The sequence below is a fragment of the Octodon degus genome, unplaced genomic scaffold (genome assembly GCF_000260255.1).
Source record: "Octodon degus isolate 3935 unplaced genomic scaffold, OctDeg1.0 scaffold00230, whole genome shotgun sequence".
NCBI classification, from domain to species: domain Eukaryota; kingdom Metazoa; phylum Chordata; class Mammalia; order Rodentia; family Octodontidae; genus Octodon; species Octodon degus.
In genome coordinates this window covers 2794430-2798945 of record NW_004524806.1, presented here as the reverse complement: position 1 = coordinate 2798945, position 4516 = coordinate 2794430, and positions in this window count along the sequence as shown.

Below are 4516 nucleotides of genomic sequence, written 5' to 3'. Positions count from 1 at the left end.
GCTGGCTGGCATGTGGTGCTGGGGGATCGAACTGTGGTCCTTGTGTTTTGCCAAGCTTGTTCCAAGTAGGTGCTTTAGACCACTGAGCCATCTCTCCAGCCCCGAGAAGTCTTTATTTAACTAGCACTTATAGGTGCTTTCTACTTACCAGGCCCTGCTCTGAGGGCTTATGAATATTAGCCCATTGATGTCATATAGAAAAATAATTCCTGTCACACAGGTGACTTGAAGTTCCCTAGCAGGGATAAAAAATCATATATGGGCTGGAGATAGCTTGATGACCTAAGTGTCTGCCTGGCAAGTGTAAGGATCTGGGTTCAATCCCAGGTACCACATGCCATGTTGGGCCTGGAGCCCCAGCCATGCTTAGCAGGGTCACTGAGTCTGGGCCTGGTGGTGCAGCCTCCCCAGCATTGGGGGAGGCTGAGACAGGAGGATCACTACGAGTCCGAGATACATAGTGAGACCGTGTACCAAATGAATGAATAAATAAATAAATAATTAATTTTTAAAAATCATATATAATATAGCCAGAAGGTTGCCATTTTAATAGATGATCAATATGATTAACAAATGAAATAGATTATCTCATCAACAATTAGTTAATAGTGAGATGTCATTGTCATTCACTCCTTCTCCTTCATACCAAGTTTCAAATTAGATATATACTTAAGGAAGACTTCTTTTGAGCTTTGCTTTTGGAGACAGTCTCACCATGTTGCCAGCTGACCTTGAACTCACAATTCTCTCTCCTATGCAACTGGAATTACAAGTGCGCCCGCCAAGCTAGGCCAAGGGTATTGAAAACAGCACATTTCATTCCAACTTCTGAATGCTCAGTAAGCCATATATGTTATTGTGAGTTGAACCATGTTGCCTCAAAGTTCAGATATTGCACTTGTAATTCGCAGTAGCTCCAAATGGCACTTTGCCTGGAAACAGAGGCACTGCAGAGGTTTTTAATGAAGATGAGATCCTGCAGGAGTAGGATGGGTCCCATACCAGTATGTTCTTACCAACAGGGCTACTTTGGGTGCAGACATGCAGAGGGAGAGCACTGTGAAGATGGAAAGAGTTCAGTGTGATATGTGTATGAATCAGAAGACACCAAAGATTGCTGGCAAGCAACAAGACCAAGAGAAGGGCATGGAACACATTCTTCTCTCTGCTCTTGGAAGGAACTAGCCCTGCTAGCACCTTGAATCTGTGCTTCAAGCCTCCAGAATTTGTGTGTGTGTGTGTGTGTGTGTGTGTGTGTGTGTGTGTGTGTGTGGCTCAGCCCACCCTGGAGGCGGGGCTGGTGCAGCATGTAGTGCTAGGCATCAAACCACAGTCCCTGTGCGTTTGCCTAAGCTTGCCTAAGCAGGCGCTTTAGACCGCTGAGCTATCTTGCTGGCCCCCAGAGCTTTAAGAGAATCCACTTCCATTGTTTAAGCCATTCCGTGTAGGGTGCTTCATTACTGCACCCAGGGACACGTTGTGAGTAGCTGTCCGGTTGGAGAGTGCAGGAAGGGTGGCTCTGTGTTTCTTCCCAATTATGGATCAGGAAACTGAAGTTCAGAGCCTCCCAAGGTCTCCGGCCACCAACTGGCAAAGCCAAGATTGGAGCCCAGGCAGGAGGTGTGGGGCGAGGTTTTGGACACCATGCCTCGGCTTCCTGACTATTAAGCTTCAAAAATTCCTGTTGGGGGCTCCAGGTCACCCATGCAATACTGTCTCTCCAACATGGGGCATCTGTCTTCCTCTCAGGCAGCAGCCCACTGCATCTCCTCAAGCCTCAGCTGGTGCTGGGAGTAGTGGACTTTAGTTCTGACCTCCTGAGCAGCAGTGTTTGGGGGGCAAAGGACGCCTCTGTTCCTCTCTCCTGACCTGAAGCTGAGAAGCTGAGCTGACCTGGTGTTTTTGTCCTCAGATGACTTTATCTTGTGCCTCTCAGCCCTCACAGTTGGTACCTCTCTCCTACCTTCTAGGCATTTCTCTCCTGGGCCACAGGTGCCCTGCTGGCAGTTGTAGCTGAAGCCTGTGACCTACCTTGGGGTCAGTGGCATCTGTGTTGTGCATAGTGCCATGAGGAGGAGGAGGAGGAGGAGGAGGAGGAGGAGGAGGAGCCCTACTGTCTCTGTCCCCACATCATGGCTATGTTGGCCCCACTCTGTGGATATCTTCACTGGACAGGCCACTGTGTGTCTCTCCAAATAATGTTGAACTTGGCTTGTGTGATCCCAGGTGGAGGGCTGGGAGGGCATGTCTGCCTGGCAGAGGGCAGGTGGCCTCATGCCTGGGCCCGCCTGGGAGGTGAGATTGAATGAAGTTTTCCTAAGTACCTCCAGCTCAGGGTGACTTCAGGGAAAGGTGGAGCCTGGTGTGGCCACGCCCACCGACTCCCAGGAGACAGTCACAAGGGAGTGGGAGAGGAAGAAGGGTGAACAGGGGGAGCCTGACCAACTGACCAACAGAGGACTAGGGAAAAGGCAGGTTAGGAGTCGAGTCCTGTGGCTGCCCTGGATTTCTTTCCTTAAAAAAACTTGAACGTCTCTATCTCTTTCCCAAGCCACATGGCATCCGGAGCTGGGCATACAAGGCCGTCCATCCTCCCTTGCTGTTTCCCCCTACCGCAGGGCCTCTGTGCACTGCTCCTTCTGACTTGAACTCTCTCCCTTCAGTTCCTCCCTGACACCATCCAGTTAGTGATCTCTAATGCGTCAGGTAAATGCTCAAACTGAACTGCATTTCTCTTTTTCAGAGTATTATTCCCACTAAATAGTGCTGTTTGATTCGCTCCTGCAACTGTCAGGCCCATCAAGGAATGACTTGTATTTCCTGTGCTTCTCATTGTACCCGGGTCCCCATTTATACACGTGAGGACCAAGCTCCAGAAGTCAATAGGTACCTGTGTCAAGGTTTGAACTCTTATCAACCTGTACCTAAGGCCTAAATTCCTGATGACCCCGCACCATGGCTATGTTGGCCCCACTCTGTGGACATCTGCCCCCCAAAGTTAGACTTTGATAAGGGTCTGAGCAAGAGCACTGTACTAGCGAGTCCCAGAGTGTCCTCTAGAAAAGGTACCATTTACATTCAGCCTCTGAGGTAAAAATGAGAGGAGGACATTCTAGGTGAAGGTGACCACTGAAAGAAAGTCACAGAGATGAGAAAGAGGAAAGTACACAGTGCTCAAAATATCAAGGTCAGGGCTGGGGAGATAGCTTAGTGGTATAAGTGCCTGCCTGGAAAGTGCAAGGATCCGGGTTCGATCCCAGGTATTGCATGCCTTGCCAATCTCAAAACCGGGTGTGATAGCGCATGCCTATAATCCAAGTGCTGGGGAGGCTGAGACAGGAGGATCACTATGAGTCCGAGCTGCATAGTGAGACCCTGTACCAAATTCATAATGAATAAAAGATTTTTTAAAATTTTTTAAAAGATCAATTCACCAAAGAATTTAAGGATGTGCTGGAGATATAGGGCTATGCTTTTTGGTAGTGTGGCACCATTAACAATTTTAGAGGCTGATATAACACTAATAGTATAACGCTGAGTCTGGAGTGAGGCATGACCTGGCACAGTAGCTGTTCAGAGCAGGGAAACCAGTCAGGAGGTTATTGCAAAGATTCGTGGTAGGTGTGGGACAGAACCTCAGGGGTGGCAATAGAGCTGGGGGAGGGCAGCACCTCCCGCCTCTTCCATACCAGCTGTGTTGGCAAGATTACTCCAGGATGAGCAAGGGTCAGGAATTGCTCTGGGCTTGGTCAGGGAATGAGATTGTATATGTAAATTACAAATTCATTGCAGATTCTTTTTTGAGACAGTTTCTCACTTTGTAATTCAAGCTGGCCTTGCACTCACTATGTAGCCCAGGCTGGCCTCCAACCTGCAGTAATCGTCCTGCTTCAGCCTCCTGAGTGCTGGGATTACGGGTATGCACTACCATGCCTGCCAGATTATTCCTGTGCATACACATTTAGGGGCTGCATAAAGACATCTTGGTCAATAATGGACTACATACCATGATGATCATATAAGGTTATACCACTTAGTGATGTCACACCCACCTTAACTTTGCACAAGTATAGTACTCTCGAGGAGTTCACACAATGACGGGGTTGCTAACAACACATTTCTTGGGATGTGTCCCATCACTAAGCTATGGTGACTCTAGCTTGGATAGCAAATGTAGAAATCTAATGATTCCAAAAATTAGTACTGTAATTATAATTAAGTCTGTTTCTAAACATCCCACCTGAAATTAATGTGCCTTCATTCTTGCTTTTATTTATTTTTTTTTTTTTTCAGAACTGAGGATTGAACTCAGGTCCTTGTGCTTTCCAGGGAAGCACTTATTCCACTGAGCCATCTCCCCAGCCCCTATTCTTGCTTTTATACCCTTCTAGAATGTAGCCACAGAGTCAAAGCATAAGGTTACAGCTGCAAAGTTGGGTGCCTCCCTTGAGTTTCAAAATTAAATTTTCACTATTTTATTGGCATCGCAACCTGGATAGACATAAATGAAAAAAAA